Source organism: Halictus rubicundus, unplaced genomic scaffold (genome assembly GCF_050948215.1).
Source record: "Halictus rubicundus isolate RS-2024b unplaced genomic scaffold, iyHalRubi1_principal scaffold0144, whole genome shotgun sequence".
Classification (NCBI taxonomy): Eukaryota; Metazoa; Arthropoda; class Insecta; order Hymenoptera; family Halictidae; genus Halictus; species Halictus rubicundus.
The window spans coordinates 48,546-68,422 of NW_027488685.1; positions in this window are offsets into that span (position 1 = coordinate 48,546).

Consider the following 19,877-nt stretch of genomic DNA (forward strand, 5'->3'; position numbering starts at 1 on the left):
AGAGGATCGGATAGAGGATAGGATGGGATAGAGGATAGGATAGGATAGAGGATCGGATAGAGGATGGGATAGGATAGAGGATGGTATAGAGGATAGGATAGAGGATAGGATAGGATAGAGGATAGGATAGGATAGAGGATAGGATAGAGGATAGGATAGGATAGAGGATAGGATAGGTAATTGGATAGGATAGAGTATAGGATAAGGTAGAGGGTAGGATAGGATAGGATAGAGGATAGGATAGGATAGAGGATAGGATAGGATAGAGGATAGGATAGAGGATCGGATAGAGGATAGGATAGGATAGAGGATAGGATAGAGGATCGGATAGAGGATAGGATAGGATAGAGGATAGGATAGGATAGAGGATAGCATAGGATAAAGGATAGGATAGGATAGTGGATAGCATAGGATAGAGGATAGGATAGTATAGAGGATAGAATAGGATAGATGATATTATAGTATAGAGGATAGGATAGGATAGAGGTTCGGATAGAGGATAGGATAGGATAGAGGATGGTATAGAGGATAGGATAGAGGATAGGATAGGATAGAGGATAGGATAGGATAGAGGATAGTATAGGATAGAGGATAGTATAGGATAGAGAATAGGATAGAATAGAGGATAGGATAGGATAAAGGATAGGATAGGATAGAGGATAGGATAGGATAGGATAGAGGATAGGATAGGATAGGATAGAGGATAGGATAGGATAGGATAGAGGATAGGATAGAGGATAGGATAGGATAGAGGATCGGATAGAGGATAGGATAGGATAGAAGATAGGATAGGATAGAGGAAAGGATAGGATAGAAGATAGGATAGGATAGATGATAGGATAGGAAAGAGGGTAGGATAGGATAGAGGATAGAGTATAGGATAGGATAGAGGATAGGATAGGATAGAGGAGAGGATAGGATAGAGGATCGGATAGAGGATAGGATAGGATAGAGGATGGTAAAGAGGATAGGATAGAGGATGGTATAGAGGATAAGATAGAGGATAGGATAGGATAGAGGATAGGATAGGAAAGAGGATAGGATAGGATACGATAGAGGATAGGATAGATGATAGGATAGGATAGAGGATCTGATAGAGGATACGATCGGATAGAGGATAGGATAGGATAGAGGATCGGATAGGTAATTGGATAGGATAGGGGAGAGGGTAAGGTAGAGGCTAGTATATGATAGAGGATCTGATAGAGGATAGGATAGGATGGAGGATAGGATAGGATCGAGGATAGGATAGGTAATTGGATAGGATAGAGGATATGATAAGGTAGAGGATAGTATAGGATAGAGGATAGGATAGAGGATCGGATAGGATAGGATAGAGGATAGGATAGAGGATCGGATAGAGGATAGGATAGGATAGAGGAAAGGATAGGTTAGAGGATAGGATAGGTAATTGGATAGGATAGCTGATAGGATAAGTTAGAGGATAGTATAGGATAGAGGATAGGATAGGATAGAGGATAGCATAGGATAAAAGACAGGATAGGATAGAGGATAGGATAGGATAGATGATATTATAGGATAGAGGATAGGATATGATAGAGTAAACGATATTATAGAGGATAGGATAGGATAGAGGATAGGATAGGATAGAGGATAGGATAGAGGATAGGATAGGATAGAGGATAGGATAGGTAATTGGATAGGATAGAGTATAGGATAAGGTAGAGGATAGGATAGGATAGGATAGAGGATAGGATAGGATAGAGGATAGGATAGGATAGAGGATAGGATAGGATAGAGGAAAGGATAGGATAGAGGATAGGATAGGTAATTGGATAGGATAGAGGATAGGATAAGGTAGAGGATAGTATAGGATAGAGGATAGGATAGGATAGAGGATAGGATAGGATAAAGGATAGGATAGGATAGAGGATAGGATAGGATAGAGGATAGGATAGGATAGAGGATCGGATAGAGGATAGGATAGGATAGAGGATCGGATAGAGGATAGGATAGGATAGAGGATAGGGTAGGATAGAGGATAGAGTAGGATAGAGGATAGGATAGGATAAAGGATAGGATTGGATAGAGGATCGGATAGAGGATAGAATAGGATAGAGGATAGGATAGGATAGAGGATCGGATAGGTAATTGGATAGGACAGGGGAGAGGATAAGGTAGAGGCTAGTATAGGATAGAGGATCTGATAGAGGATAGGATAGGATGGAGGATAGGATAGGATCGAGGATAGGATAGGTAATTGGATAGGATAGAGGATAGGATATGGTAGAGGATAGTATATGATAGAGGGTAGGATAGAGGATCGGATAGGATAGGATAGAGGATAGGATAGAGGATAGGATAGGGGATCGGATAGAGGATAGGATAGGATAGAGGAAAGGATAGGATAGAGGATAGGATAGGTAATTGGATAGGATAGAGGATAGGATAAGGTAGAGGATAGTATAAGATAGAGGATAGGATAGGATAGAGGATAGCATAGGATAAAGGATAGGATAGGATAGTGGATAGGATAGGATAGAGGATAGGATAGGATAGAGGATCGGATAGAGGATAGGATAGGATAGAGGATAGGATATGATAGAGTAAACGATATTATAGAGGATAGGATAGGATAGAGGATCGGATAGAGGATAGGATAGGATAGGATAGAGGATAGGATAGAGGATAGGATAGGGGATCGGATAGAGGATAGGATAGGATAGAGGAAAAGATAGGATAGAGGATAGGATAGGTAATTGGATAGGATAGAGGATAGGATAAGTTAGAGGATAGTATAGGATAGAGGATAGGATAGGATAGGATAAAGGATAGGATAGGATAGAGGATAGGATAGGATAGAGGATAGAATAGGATAGATGATAGGATAGGATAGAGAATAGGATAGGATAGAGGATAGGATAGGAAAGGATAGAGGATCGGATAGAGGATAGGATGGGATAGAGGATAGGATAGGATAGAGGATCGGATAGAGGATGGGATAGGATAGAGGATGGTATAGAGGATAGGATAGAGGATAGGATAGGATAGAGGATAGGATAGGATAGAGGATAGGATAGAGGATAGGATAGGATAGAGGATAGGATAGGTAATTGGATAGGATAGAGTATAGGATAAGGTAGAGGATAGGATAGGATAGGATAGAGGATAGGATAGGATAGAGGATAGGATAGGATAGAGGATAGGATAGAGGATCGGATAGAGGATAGGATAGGATAGAGGATAGGATAGAGGATCGGATAGAGGATAGGATAGGATAGAGGAAAGGATAGGATAGAGGATACGATAGGTAATTGGATAGGATAGAGAATAGGATAAGGTAGAGGATAGTATAAGATAGAGGATAGGATAGGATAGAGGATAGCATAGGATAAAGGATAGGATAGGATAGTGGATAGCATAGGATAGAGGATAGGATAGGATAGAGGATCGGATAGAGGATAGGATAGGATAGGATAGAGGATAGGATATGATAGAGTAAACGATATTATAGAGGATAGGATAGGATAGAGGATCGGATAGAGGATAGGATAGGATAGAGGATGGTATAGAGGATAGGATAGAGGATAGTATAGGATAGAGGATAGGATAGAGTAGAGCATAGGATAGGATAAAGGAGAGGATAGGATAGAGGATAGGATAGGATAGAGGATAGGATAGTATAGAGGATAGAATAGGATAGATGATATTATAGGATAGAGGATAGGATAGGATAGAGGTTCGGATAGAGGATAGGATAGGATAGAGGATGGTATAGAGGATAGGATAGAGGATAGGATAGGATAGAGGATAGGATAGGATAGAGGATAGTATAGGATAGAGGATAGTATAGGATAGAGAATAGGATAGAATAGAGGATAGGATAGGATAAAGGATAGGATAGGATAGAGGATAGGATAGGATAGGATAGAGGATAGGATAGGATAGGATAGAGGATAGGATAGGATAGGATAGAGGATAGGATAGAGGATAGGATAGGATAGAGGATCGGATAGAGGATAGGATAGGATAGAAGATAGGATAGGATAGAGGAAAGGATAGGATAGAAGATAGGATAGGATAGATGATAGGATAGGAAAGAGGGTAGGATAGGATAGAGGATAGAGTATAGGATAGGATAGAGGATAGGATAGGATAGAGGAGAGGATAGGATAGAGGATCGGATAGAGGATAGGATAGGATAGAGGATGGTAAAGAGGATAGGATAGAGGATGGTATAGAGGATAGGATAGAGGATCGGATAGAGGATAGGATAGGATAGAGGATAGGATAGAGGATCGGATAGAGGATAGGATAGGATAGAGGAAAGGATAGGATAGAGGATACGATAGGTAATTGGATAGGATAGAGAATAGGATAAGGTAGAGGATAGTATAAGATAGAGGATAGGATAGGATAGAGGATAGCATAGGATAAAGGATAGGATAGGATAGTGGATAGCATAGGATAGAGGATAGGATAGGATAGAGGATCGGATAGAGGATAGGATAGGATAGGATAGAGGATAGGATATGATAGAGTAAACGATATTATAGAGGATAGGATAGGATAGAGGATCGGATAGAGGATAGGATAGGATAGAGGATGGTATAGAGGATAGGATAGAGGATAGTATAGGATAGAGGATAGGATAGAGTAGAGCATAGGATAGGATAAAGGAGAGGATAGGATAGAGGATAGGATAGGATAGAGGATAGGATAGTATAGAGGATAGAATAGGATAGATGATATTATAGGATAGAGGATAGGATAGGATAGAGGTTCGGATAGAGGATAGGATAGGATAGAGGATGGTATAGAGGATAGGATAGAGGATAGGATAGGATAGAGGATAGGATAGGATAGAGGATAGTATAGGATAGAGGATAGTATAGGATAGAGAATAGGATAGAATAGAGGATAGGATAGGATAAAGGATAGGATAGGATAGAGGATAGGATAGGATAGGATAGAGGATAGGATAGGATAGGATAGAGGATAGGATAGGATAGGATAGAGGATAGGATAGAGGATAGGATAGGATAGAGGATCGGATAGAGGATAGGATAGGATAGAAGATAGGATAGGATAGAGGAAAGGATAGGATAGAAGATAGGATAGGATAGATGATAGGATAGGAAAGAGGGTAGGATAGGATAGAGGATAGAGTATAGGATAGGATAGAGGATAGGATAGGATAGAGGAGAGGATAGGATAGAGGATCGGATAGAGGATAGGATAGGATAGAGGATGGTAAAGAGGATAGGATAGAGGATGGTATAGAGGATAGGATAGAGGATAGGATAGGATAGAGGATAGGATAGGAAAGAGGATAGGATAGGATACGATAGAGGATAGGATAGATGATAGGATAGGATAGAGGATCTGATAGAGGATACGATCGGATAGAGGATAGGATAGGATAGAGGATCGGATAGGTAATTGGATAGGATAGGGGAGAGGGTAAGGTAGAGGCTAGTATATGATAGAGGATCTGATAGAGGATAGGATAAGATGGAGGATAGGATAGGATCGAGGATAGGATAGGTAATTGGATAGGATAGAGGATATGATAAGGTAGAGGATAGTATAGGATAGAGGATAGGATAGAGGATCGGATAGGATAGGATAGAGGATAGGATAGAGGATCGGATAGAGGATAGGATAGGATAGAGGAAAGGATAGGTTAGAGGATAGGATAGGTAATTGGATAGGATAGATGATAGGATAAGTTAGAGGATAGTATAGGATAGAGGATAGGATAGGATAGAGGATAGGATAGGATAAAAGACAGGATAGGATAGAGGATAGGATAGGATAGATGATATTATAGGATAGAGGATAGGATATGATAGAGTAAACGATATTATAGAGGATAGGATAGGATAGAGGATAGGATAGGATAGAGGATAGGATAGAGGATAGGATAGGATAGAGGATAGGATAGGTAATTGGATAGGATAGAGTATAGGATAAGGTAGAGGATAGGATAGGATAGGATAGAGGATAGGATAGGATAGAGGATAGGATAGGATAGAGGATAGGATAGGATAGAGGATAGGATAGGATAGAGGAAAGGATAGGATAGAGGATAGGATAGGTAATTGGATAGGATAGATGATAGGATAAGGTAGAGGATAGTATAGGATAGAGGATAGGATAGGATAGAGCATAGGATAGGATAAAGGATAGGATAGGATAGAGGATAGGATAGGATAGAGGATAGGATAGGATAGAGGATCGGATAGAGGATAGGATAGGATAGAGGATCGGATAGAGGATAGGATAGGATAGAGGATAGGGTAGGATAGAGGATAGAGTAGGATAGAGGATAGGATAGGATAAAGGATAGGATTGGATAGAGGATCGGATAGAGGATAGAATGGGATAGAGGATAGGATAGGATAGAGGATAGTATAGGATAGAGGATAGGATAGAATAGAGGATAGGATAGGATAAAGGATAGGATAGGATAGGATAGGATAGAGGATAGGATAGGATAGGATAGAGGATAGGATAGGATAGGATAGAGGATAGGATAGAGGATAGGATAGGACAGAGGATCGGATAGAGGATAGGATAGGATAGAGGAAAGGATAGGATAGAAGATAGGATAGGATAGATGATAGGATAGGAAAGAGGGTAGGATAGGATAGAGGGTAGACTATAGGATAGGATAGAGGATAGGATAGGATAGAGGAGAGGATAGGATAGAGGATAGGATAGGATAGAGGATAGGATAATATAGAGGATAGAATAGGATAGATGATATTATAGGATAGAGGATAGGATATGATAGAGTAAACGATATTATAGAGGATAGGATAGGATAGAGGATCTGATAGAGGATAGGATAGGATGGAGGATAGGATAGGATCGAGGATAGGATAGGTAATTGGTTAGGATAGAGGATACGATAAGGTAGAGGATAGTACAGGATAGAGGATAGGTTAGAGGATCGGATAGGATAGGATAGAGGATAGGATAGAGGATCGGATAGAGGATAGGATAGGATAGAGGAAAGGATAGGTTAGAGGATAGGATAGGTAATTGGATAGGATAGATGATAGGATAAGTTAGAGGATAGTATAGGATAGAGGATAGGATAGGATAGAGGATAGGATAGGATAAAAGACAGGATAGGATAGAGGATAGGATAGGATGGATGATAGGATATGATAAAGTAAACGATATTATAGAGGATAGGATAGGATAGAGGATCGGATAGAGGATAGGATAGGATAGAGGATGGTATAGAGGATCTGATAGAGGATACGATCGGATAGAGGATAGGATAGGATAGAGGATCGGATAGGTAATTGGATAGGATAGGGGAGAGGATAAGGTAGAGGCTAGTATAGGATAGAGGATCTGATAGAGGATAGGATAGGATGGAGGATAGGATAGGATCGAGGATAGGATAGGTAATTGGATAGGATAGAGGATAGGATATGGTAGAGGATAGTATATGATAGAGGGTAGGATAGAGGATCGGATAGGATAGGATAGAGGATAGGATAGAGGATAGGATAGGGGATCGGATAGAGGATAGGATAGGATAGAGGAAAGGATAGGATAGAGGATAGGATAGGTAATTGGATAGGATAGAGGATAGGATAAGGTAGAGGATAGTATAAGATAGAGGATAGGATAGGATAGAGGATAGCATAGGATAAAGGATAGGATAGGATAGTGGATAGGATAGGATAGAGGATAGGATAGGATAGAGGATCGGATAGAGGATAGGATAGGATAGAGGATAGGATAGGATAGAGGATAGGATATGATAGAGTAAACGATATTATAGAGGATAGGATAGGATAGAGGATCGGATAGAGGATAGGATAGGATAGAGGATGGTAAAGAGGATAGGATAGAGGATGGTATAGAGGATAGGATAGAGGATAGGATAGGATAGAGGATAGGATAGGAAAGAGGATAGGATAGGATACGATAGAGGATAGGATAGATGATAGGATAGGATAGAGGATCTGATAGAGGATACGATCGGATAGAGGATAGGATAGGATAGAGGATCGGATAGGTAATTGGATAGGATAGGGGAGAGGGTAAGGTAGAGGCTAGTATATGATAGAGGATCTGATAGAGGATAGGATAGGATGGAGGATAGGATAGGATCGAGGATAGGATAGGTAATTGGATAGGATAGAGGATATGATAAGGTAGAGGATAGTATATAATAGAGGATAGGATAGAGGATCGGATAGGATAGGATAGAGGATAGGATAGAGGATCGGATAGAGGATAGGATAGGATAGAGGAAAGGATAGGTTAGAGGATAGGATAGGTAATTGGATAGGATAGATGATAGGATAAGTTAGAGGATAGTATAGGATAGAGGATAGGATAGGATAGAGGATAGGATAGGATAAAAGACAGGATAGGATAGAGGATAGGATAGGATAGATGATATTATAGGATAGAGGATAGGATATGATAGAGTAAACGATATTATAGAGGATAGGATAGGATAGAGGATAGGATAGGATAGAGGATAGGATAGAGGATAGGATAGGATAGAGGATAGGATAGGTAATTGGATAGGATAGAGTATAGGATAAGGTAGAGGATAGGATAGGATAGGATAGAGGATAGGATAGGATAGAGGATAGGATAGGATAGAGGATAGGATAGGATAGAGGAAAGGATAGGATAGAGGATAGGATAGGTAATTGGATAGGATAGAGGATAGGATAAGGTAGAGGATAGTATAGGATAGAGGATAGGATAGGATAGAGCATAGGATAGGATAAAGGATAGGATAGGATAGAGGATAGGATAGGATAGAGGATAGGATAGGATAGAGGATCGGATAGAGGATAGGATAGGATAGAGGATCGGATAGAGGATAGGATAGGATAGAGGATAGGGTAGGATAGAGGATAGAGTAGGATAGAGGATAGGATAGGATAAAGGATAGGATTGGATAGAGGATCGGATAGAGGATAGAATAGGATAGAGGATAGGATAGGATAGAGGATAGTATAGGATAGAGGATAGGATAGAATAGAGGATAGGATAGGATAAAGGATAGGATAGGATAGGATAGGATAGAGGATAGGATAGGATAGGATAGAGGATAGGATAGGATAGGATAGAGGATAGGATAGAGGATAGGATAGGACAGAGGATCGGATAGAGGATAGGATAGGATAGAGGAAAGGATAGGATAGAAGATAGGATAGGATAGATGATAGGATAGGAAAGAGGGTAGGATAGGATAGAGGGTAGACTATAGGATAGGATAGAGGATAGGATAGGATAGAGGAGAGGATAGGATAGAGGATAGGATAGGATAGAGGATAGGATAATATAGAGGATAGAATAGGATAGATGATATTATAGGATAGAGGATAGGATATGATAGAGTAAACGATATTATAGAGGATAGGATAGGATAGAGGATCTGATAGAGGATAGGATAGGATGGAGGATAGGATAGGATCGAGGATAGGATAGGTAATTGGTTAGGATAGAGGATACGATAAGGTAGAGGATAGTACAGGATAGAGGATAGGTTAGAGGATCGGATAGGATAGGATAGAGGATAGGATAGAGGATCGGATAGAGGATAGGATAGGATAGAGGAAAGGATAGGTTAGAGGATAGGATAGGTAATTGGATAGGATAGATGATAGGATAAGTTAGAGGATAGTATAGGATAGAGGATAGGATAGGATAGAGGATAGGATAGGATAAAAGACAGGATAGGATAGAGGATAGGATAGGATGGATGATAGGATATGATAAAGTAAACGATATTATAGAGGATAGGATAGGATAGAGGATCGGATAGAGGATAGGATAGGATAGAGGATGGTATAGAGGATCTGATAGAGGATACGATCGGATAGAGGATAGGATAGGATAGAGGATCGGATAGGTAATTGGATAGGATAGGGGAGAGGATAAGGTAGAGGCTAGTATAGGATAGAGGATCTGATAGAGGATAGGATAGGATGGAGGATAGGATAGGATCGAGGATAGGATAGGTAATTGGATAGGATAGAGGATAGGATATGGTAGAGGATAGTATATGATAGAGGGTAGGATAGAGGATCGGATAGGATAGGATAGAGGATAGGATAGAGGATAGGATAGGGGATCGGATAGAGGATAGGATAGGATAGAGGAAAGGATAGGATAGAGGATAGGATAGGTAATTGGATAGGATAGAGGATAGGATAAGGTAGAGGATAGTATAAGATAGAGGATAGGATAGGATAGAGGATAGCATAGGATAAAGGATAGGATAGGATAGTGGATAGGATAGGATAGAGGATAGGATAGGATAGAGGATCGGATAGAGGATAGGATAGGATAGAGGATAGGATAGGATAGAGGATAGGATATGATAGAGTAAACGATATTATAGAGGATAGGATAGGATAGAGGATCGGATAGAGGATAGGATAGGATAGAGGATGGTATAGAGGATAGGATAGAGGATAGGATAGGATAGAGGATCGTATAGAGGATAGGATAGGATAGCGGATAGGATAGGATAGAGGAAAGGATAGGATAGAGGATAGGATAGGTAATTGGATAGGATAGAGGATAGGATAAGGTAGAGGATAGTATAGGATAGAGGATAGGATAGGTAATTGGATAGGATAGAGGATAGGATATGGTAGAGGATAGTATAGGATAGAGGATAGGATAGAGGATCGGATAGGATAGGATAGAGGATAGGATAGAGGATAGGATAGGGGATCGGATAGAGGATAGGATAGGATAGAGGAAAAGATAGGATAGAGGATAGGATAGGTAATTGGATAGGATAGAGGATAGGATAAGTTAGAGGATAGTATAGGATAGAGGATAGGATAGGATAGGATAAAGGATAGGATAGGATAGAGGATAGGATAGGATAGAGGATAGAATAGGATAGATGATAGGATAGGATAGAGAATAGGATAGGATAGAGGATAGGATAGGAAAGGATAGAGGATCGGATAGAGGATAGGATGGGATAGAGGATAGGATAGGATAGAGGATCGGATAGAGGATAGGATAGGATAGAGGATGGTATAGAGGATAGGATAGAGGATAGGATAGGATAGAGGATAGGATAGGATAGAGGATAGGATAGGGTAGAGGATAGGATAGGATAGAGGATAGGATAGAGGATAGGATAGGATAGAGGATAGGATAGGTAATTGGATAGGATAGAGTATAGGATAAGGTAGAGGATAGGATAGGATAGGATAGAGGATAGGATAGGATAGAGGATAGGATAGGATAGAGGATAGGATAGAGGATCGGATAGAGGATAGGATAGAGGATCGGATAGAGGATAGGATAGGATAGAGGAAAGGATAGGATAGAGGATACGATAGGTAATTGGATAGGATAGAGGATAGGATAAGGTAGAGGATAGTATAAGATAGAGGATAGGATAGGATAGAGGATAGCATAGGATAAAGGATAGGATAGGATAGTGGATAGCATAGGATAGAGGATAGGATAGGATAGAGGATCGGATAGAGGATAGGATAGGATAGGATAGAGGATAGGATATGATAGAGTAAACGATATTATAGAGGATAGGATAGGATAGAGGATCGGATAGAGGATAGGATAGGATAGAGGATGGTATAGAGGATAGGATAGAGGATAGTATAGGATAGAGGATAGGATAGAGTAGAGCATAGGATAGGATAAAGGAGAGGATAGGATAGAGGATAGGATAGGATAGAGGATAGGATAGTATAGAGGATAGAATAGGATAGATGATATTATAGGATAGAGGATAGGATAGGATAGAGGTTCGGTTAGAGGATAGGATAGGATAGAGGATGGTATAGAGGATAGGATAGAGGATAGGATAGGATAGAGGATAGGATAGGAAAGAGGATAGGATAGGATACGATAGAGGATAGGATAGATGATAGGATAGGATAGAGGATCTGATAGAGGATACGATCGGATAGAGGATAGGATAGGATAGAGGATCGGATAGGTAATTGGATAGGATAGGGGAGAGGGTAAGGTAGAGGCTAGTATATGATAGAGGATCTGATAGAGGATAGGATAGGATGGAGGATAGGATAGGATCGAGGATAGGATAGGTAATTGGATAGGATAGAGGATATGATAAGGTAGAGGATAGTATAGGATAGAGGATAGGATAGAGGATCGGATAGGATAGGATAGAGGATAGGATAGAGGATCGGATAGAGGATAGGATAGGATAGAGGAAAGGATAGGTTAGAGGATAGGATAGGTAATTGGATAGGATAGATGATAGGATAAGTTAGAGGATAGTATAGGATAGAGGATAGGATAGGATAGAGGATAGGATAGGATAAAAGACAGGATAGGATAGAGGATAGGATAGGATAGATGATATTATAGGATAGAGGATAGGATATGATAGAGTAAACGATATTATAGAGGATAGGATAGGATAGAGGATAGGATAGGATAGAGGATAGGATAGGATAGAGGATAGGATAGGATAGAGGATAGGATAGGATAGAGGATAGGATAGTTAATTGGATAAGATAGAGTATAGGATAAGGTAGAGGATAGGATAGGATAGGATAGAGGATAGGATAGGATAGAGGATAGGATAGAGGATCGGATAGAGGATAGGATAGGATAAAGGATAGGATAGGATAGAGGATACGATAGGTAATTGGATAGGATAGAGGATAGGATAAGGTAGAGGATAGTAGAAAATAGAGGATAGGATAGGATAGAGGATAGCATAGGATAAAGGATAGGATAGGATAGTGGATAGCATAGGATAGAGGATAGGATAGGATAGAGGATCGGATAGAGTATAGGATAGGATAGAGGATAGGATAGGATAGAGGATAGGATATGATAGAGTAAACGATATTATAGAGGATAGGATAGGATAGAGGATCGGATAGAGGATAGGATAGGATAGAGGATGGTATAGAGGATAGGATAGAGGATAGGATAGGATAGAGGATCGGATAGAGGATAGGATAGGATAGAGGATAGGATAGGATAGAGGAAAGGATAGGATAGAGGATAGGATAGGTAATTGGATAGGATAGAGGATAGGATAAGGTAGAGGATAGTATAGGATAGAGGATAGGGTAGGATAAAGGATAGGATAGGATAGTGGATAGGATAGGATAGAGGATAGGATAGGACAGAGGAAAGGATAGGATAGAGGATAGGATAGGATAGAGGATAGGATAGGATAGAGGATAGGATAGAGGATAGGATAGGATAGAGGATAGGATAGGTAATTGGATAGGATAGAGTATAGGATAAGGTAGAGGATAGGATAGGATAGGATAGAGGATAGGATATGATAGAGGATCGGATAGAGGATAGGATAGGATAGAGGAAAGGATAGGATAGAGGATACGATAGGTAATTGGATAGGATAGAGGATAGGATAAGGTAGAGGGTAGTATAGGATAGAGGATAGGATAGGATAGAGGATAGGATAGGATAAAGGATAGGATAGGATAGTGGATAGGATAGGATAGAGGATAGGATAGGATAGAGGTTCGGATAGAGGATAGGATAAGGTAGAGGATAGGATAGGATAGAGGATAGGATTGGATAGAGGATCGGATAGAGGATAGAATAGGATAAAGGATAGGATTGGATAGAGGATCGGATAGAGGATAGAATAGGATAGAGGATAGGATAGGATAGTGGATAGGATAGGATAGAGGATAGGATAGGATAGAGGATCGGATAGAGGATAGGATAGGATAGAGGATAGGATAGGATAGAGGATTGGATATGATAGAGTAAACGATATTATAGAGGATAGGATAGGATAGAGGATCGGATAGAGGATAGGATAGGATAGAGGATGGTATAGAGGATAGGATAGAGGATAGTATAGGATAGAGGATAGGATAGAGTAGAGGATAGGATAGGATAAAGGAGAGGATAGGATAGACAATAGGATAGGATAGAGGATAGGATAGTATAGAGGATAGAATAGGATAGATGATATTATAGGATAGAGGATAGGATATGATAGAGTAAACGATATTCTAGAGGATAGGATAGGATAGAGGATCGGATAGAGGATAGGATAGGATAGAGGATGGTATAGAGGATAGGATAGAGGATAGGATAGGATAGAGGATAGGATAGGATAGAGGATAGTATAGGATAGAGAATAGGATAGAATAGAGGATAGGATAGGATAAAGGATAGGATAGGATAGAGGATAGGATAGGATAGAGTAGAGGATAGGATAGGATAGAGGATAGGATAGGATAAAAGACAGGATAGGATAGAGGATAGGATAGGATAGATGATATTATAGGATAGAGGATAGGATATGATAGAGTAAACGATATTATAGAGGATAGGATAGGATAGAGGATAGGATAGGATAGAGGATAGGATAGGATAGAGGATAGGATAGGATAGAGGATAGGATAGGATAGAGGATAGGATAGTTAATTGGATAAGATAGAGTATAGGATAAGGTAGAGGATAGGATAGGATAGGATAGAGGATAGGATAGGATAGAGGATAGGATAGAGGATCGGATAGAGGATAGGATAGGATAAAGGATAGGATAGGATAGAGGATACGATAGGTAATTGGATAGGATAGAGGATAGGATAAGGTAGAGGATAGTAGAAAATAGAGGATAGGATAGGATAGAGGATAGCATAGGATAAAGGATAGGATAGGATAGTGGATAGCATAGGATAGAGGATAGGATAGGATAGAGGATCGGATAGAGTATAGGATAGGATAGAGGATAGGATAGGATAGAGGATTGGATATGATAGAGTAAACGATATTATAGAGGATAGGATAGGATAGAGGATCGGATAGAGGATAGGATAGGATAGAGGATGGTATAGAGGATAGGATAGAGGATAGCATAGGATAAAGGATAGGATAGGATAGTGGATAGCATAGGATAGAGGATAGGATAGGATAGAGGATCGGATAGAGTATAGGATAGGATAGAGGATAGGATAGGATAGAGGATAGGATATGATAGAGTAAACGATATTATAGAGGATAGGATAGGATAGAGGATCGGATAGAGGATAGGATAGGATAGAGGATGGTATAGAGGATAGGATAGAGGATAGGATAGGATAGAGGATCGGATAGAGGATAGGATAGGATAGAGGATAGGATAGGATAGAGGAAAGGATAGGATAGAGGATAGGATAGGTAATTGGATAGGATAGAGGATAGGATAAGGTAGAGGATAGTATAGGATAGAGGATAGGGTAGGATAAAGGATAGGATAGGATAGTGGATAGGATAGGATAGAGGATAGGATAGGACAGAGGAAAGGATAGGATAGAGGATAGGATAGGATAGAGGATAGGATAGGATAGAGGATAGGATAGAGGATAGGATAGGATAGAGGATAGGATAGGTAATTGGATAGGATAGAGTATAGGATAAGGTAGAGGATAGGATAGGATAGGATAGAGGATAGGATATGATAGAGGATCGGATAGAGGATAGGATAGGATAGAGGAAAGGATAGGATAGAGGATACGATAGGTAATTGGATAGGATAGAGGATAGGATAAGGTAGAGGGTAGTATAGGATAGAGGATAGGATAGGATAGAGGATAGGATAGGATAAAGGATAGGATAGGATAGTGGATAGGATAGGATAGAGGATAGGATAGGATAGAGGTTCGGATAGAGGATAGGATAAGGTAGAGGATAGGATAGGATAGAGGATAGGATTGGATAGAGGATCGGATAGAGGATAGAATAGGATAAAGGATAGGATTGGATAGAGGATCGGATAGAGGATAGAATAGGATAGAGGATAGGATAGGATAGTGGATAGGATAGGATAGAGGATAGGATAGGATAGAGGATCGGATAGAGGATAGGATAGGATAGAGGATAGGATAGGATAGAGGATTGGATATGATAGAGTAAACGATATTATAGAGGATAGGATAGGATAGAGGATCGGATAGAGGATAGGATAGGATAGAGGATGGTATAGAGGATAGGATAGAGGATAGTATAGGATAGAGGATAGGATAGAGTAGAGGATAGGATAGGATAAAGGAGAGGATAGGATAGACAATAGGATAGGATAGAGGATAGGATAGTATAGAGGATAGAATAGGATAGATGATATTATAGGATAGAGGATAGGATATGATAGAGTAAACGATATTCTAGAGGATAGGATAGGATAGAGGATCGGATAGAGGATAGGATAGGATAGAGGATGGTATAGAGGATAGGATAGAGGATAGGATAGGATAGAGGATAGGATAGGATAGAGGATAGTATAGGATAGAGAATAGGATAGAATAGAGGATAGGATAGGATAAAGGATAGGATAGGATAGAGGATAGGATAGGATAGAGTAGAGGATAGGATAGGATAAAGGAGAGGATAGGATAGACGATAGGATAGGATAGAGGATAGGATAGTATAGAGGATAGAATAGGATAGATGATATTATAGGATAGAGGATAGGATATGATAGAGTAAACGATATTCTAGAGGATAGGATAGGATAGAGGATCGGATAGAGGATAGGATAGGATAGAGGATGGTATAGAGGATAGGATAGAGGATAGGATAGGATAGAGGATAGGATAGGATAGAGGATAGTATAGGATAGAGAATAGGATAGAATAGAGGATAGGATAGGATAAAGGATAGGATAGGATAGAGGATAGGATAGGATAGGATAGAGGATAGGATAGAGGATAGGATAGAGGATAGGATAGGATAGAGGATCGGATAGAGGATAGGATAGGATAGAGGATAGGATAGGATAGAGTAAAGGATAGGATAGAAGATAGGATAGGATAGATGATAGTATAGGAAAGAGGGTAGGATAGGATAGAGGATAGAGTTTAGGATAGGATAGAGGATAGGATAGGATAGAGGAGAGGATAGGATAGAGGATCGGATAGAGGATAGGATAGGATAGAGGATGGTATAGAGGATAGGATAGAGGATTGGATAGGATAGAGGATATTATAGGAAAGAGGATAGGATAGGATACGATAGAGGATAGGATAGATGATAGGATAGGATAGAGGATCTGATAGAGGATACGATCGGATAGAGGATAGGATAGGATAGAGGGTAGGATAGGATAAAGGATAGGATAGGATAGAGGATAGGATAGGATAGAGGATAGAATAGGATAGATGATAGGATAGGATAGAGAATAGGATAGGATAGAGGATAGGATAGGATAGATGATAGGATAGAGGATAGGATAGGATAGAGGATAGGAAAGGATAGAGGATAGGATGGGATAGAGGATAGGATAGGATAGAGGATAGGATAGGATAGAGGATAGGATAGGATAGAGGATAGGATAGAGGGTAGGATAGGATAGAGGATAGGATAGGTAATTGGATAGGATAGAGTATAGGATAAGGTAGAGGATAGGATAGGATAGGATAGAGGATAGGATAGGATAGAGGATAGGATAGGATAGAGGATAGGATAGGATAGAGGATAGGATAGGATAGAGGATAGGATAGGATAGAGGATATAATAGAGGATCGGATAGAGGATAGGATAGGATAGAGGAAAGGATAGGATAGAGGATACGATAGGTAATTGGATAGGATAGAGGATAGGATAAGGTAGAGGATAGTATAAGATAGAGGATAGGATAGGATAGAGGATAGCATAGGATAAAGGATAGGATAGGATAGTGGATAGCATAGGATAGAGGATAGGATAGGATAGAGGATCGGATAGAGGATAGGATAGGATAGGATAGATGATAGGATATGATAGAGTAAACGATATTATAGAGGATAGGATAGGATAGAGGATCGGATAGAGGATAGGATAGGATAGAGGATAGGATAGAGGATAGGATAGGATAGAGGATAGGGTAGGTAATTGGATAGGATAGAGGATAGGATAAGTTAGAGGATAGTATAGGATAGAGGATAGGATAGGATAGAGGATAGGATAGGATAAAGGATAGGATAGGATAGAGGATAGTATAGGATAGCGGATAGAATAGGATAGATGATAGGATAGGATAGAGAAGAGGATAGGATATAGGATAGGATAGGATAGAGGATAGGATAGAGGATAGGATAGGATAGAGGATGGTATAGAGGATAGGATAGAGGATAGGATAGGATAGAGGATAGGATAGGAAAGAGGATAGGATAGGATACGATAGAGGATAGGATAGATGATAGGATAGGATAGAGGATCTGATAGAGGATACGATCGGATAGAGGATAGGATAGGATAGAGGATCGGATAGGTAATTGGATAGGATAGGGGAGAGGATAAGGTAGAGGTTAGTATAGGATAGAGGATCTGATAGAGGATAGGATAGGATGGAGGATAGGATAGGAAAGAGGATAGGATAGGATACGGTAGAGGATAGGATAGGATACAGGATAGGATAGGATAGAGGATCGGATAGAGGATAGGATAGGATAGAGGATAGGATAGGCTAGAGGAAAGGATAGGATAGAGGATAGGATAGGTAATTGGATAGGATAGAGGATAGGATAAGGTAGAGGATAGGATAGCATAGAGGATAGGATAGGATAGAGGATAGGATAGGATAGAGGATAGGATAGGTAATTGGATAGGATAGAGGATAGGATAAGGTAGAGGATAGTATAGGATAGAGGATAGGATAGAGGATCGGATAGGATAGGATAGAGGATAGGATAGGATAGAGGATATAATAGGATTGAGGAAAGGATAGGATAGAGGATAGGGTAGGATAGAGGATAGGATAGGATAGAGGATCGGATAGAGGATAGGATAGGATAGGATAGAGGATAGGATATAATAGAGGATAGGATAGGGTAGAGGATAGGATAGGATAGAGGATCGGATAGAGGATAGGATAGGATAGAGGATAGGATAGGATAGAGGATAGGATAGGATAGAGGATAGGATAGAGGATCGGATAGAGGATAGGATAGGATAGAGGAAAGGATAGGATAGAGGATAGGATACGTAATTGGATAGGATAGAGGATAGGATAAGTTAGAGGATAGTATAGGATAGAGGATAGGATCGGATAGAGGATAGGATAGGATTAAGGATAGGATAGGATAGAGGATAGGATAGGATAGAGGATAGGATAGGATAGAGGATAGAATAGGATAGATGATAGGATAGGATAGAGAATAGGATAGGATAGAGGATAGGATAGGATAGAGGATAGGATAGAGGATAGGATAGAGGATAGGATAGAGGATAGGATAGGATAGAGGATAGGATAGAGGATAGGATAGGATAGAGGATAGGAAAGGATAGAGGATAGGATGGGTTAGAGGATAGGATAGGATAGAGGATAGGATAGGATAGGATAGAGGATAGGATAGGATAGAGGATAGGATAGAGGATAGGATAGAGGATAGGATAGATAGGATAGGATAGAGGATAGGATAGGTAATTGGATAGGATAGAGGATAGGATAAGTTAGAGGATAGTATAGGATAGAGGATAGGATAGGATAGAGGATAGGATAGGATAAAGGATAGGATAGGATAGAGGATAGTATAGGATAGCGGATAGAATAGGGTAGATGATAGGATAGGATAGAGAAGAGGATGGGATAGGATAGAGGATAGGATAGAGGATATTATAGGATAGAGGATGGTATAGAGGATAGGATAGAGGATAGGATAGGATAGAGGATAGGATAGGAAAGAGGATAGGATAGGATACGATAGAGGATAGGATAGATGATAGGATAGGATAGAGGATCTGATAGAGCATACGATCGGATAGAGGATAGGATAGGATAGAGGATCGGATAGGTAATTGGATAGGATAGGGGAGAGGGTAAGGTAGAGGCTAGTATAGGATAGAGGATCTGATAGAGGATGGGATAAGATGGAGAATAGGATAGGATCGAGGATAGGATAGGTAATTGGATAGGATAGAGGATATGATAAGGTAGAGGATAGTATAGG